Source organism: Sinocyclocheilus anshuiensis, unplaced genomic scaffold (assembly GCF_001515605.1).
Source record: "Sinocyclocheilus anshuiensis isolate Anshui unplaced genomic scaffold, SAMN03320099.WGS_v1.1 scaffold387, whole genome shotgun sequence".
Lineage (NCBI taxonomy): Eukaryota > Metazoa > Chordata > Actinopteri > Cypriniformes > Cyprinidae > Sinocyclocheilus > Sinocyclocheilus anshuiensis.
In genome coordinates this window covers 1,404,068-1,404,590 of record NW_015549624.1, presented here as the reverse complement: position 1 = coordinate 1,404,590, position 523 = coordinate 1,404,068, and positions in this window count along the sequence as shown.

Sequence of the window (523 nt, the reverse complement as noted above, 5' to 3'; positions counted from 1 at the left end):
ATGGATTCTATTGGTGGGATGTAATCTGGCAGATGGCAACCAATAGAACAACAGTAATTCCTATTGGAATAATGCCCAAAACAAAAAGGAATTTTGTAATGGTTTAATGGAAACTATAAGAATTTATGTGATAGTTTCTATTGTTTTTTTTTCAGCAGGGTAATGATACTCATACTGTGCTGCACATTATTGACAATATTGAGCTGAAGCTTGACTTTGCAAATTTAAAATCGCAAATCAAATCGCAATCTCAATATCTGTCAAATAAATCGCAATTTGATATTTTCCCCCAAATCGCACAGCCCTAGTGCTTATGTGGGAAATTTGGGTTTGAATTCAGCCTGCAACTTACCTTTATCATTATTTCAAGAGTTCCAGAGTGTGGTATTTTGGGTTATAAGATTTGGTAACTGGTAGGTTGCTGGTTCAAGCAATGATTTGAGCCATTGAGCACTTAGAAGCGTCTGTTTTCAGAGATAATAATAATAATAATAAGTTTAATTTATATAGCGCCTTTCCCAAG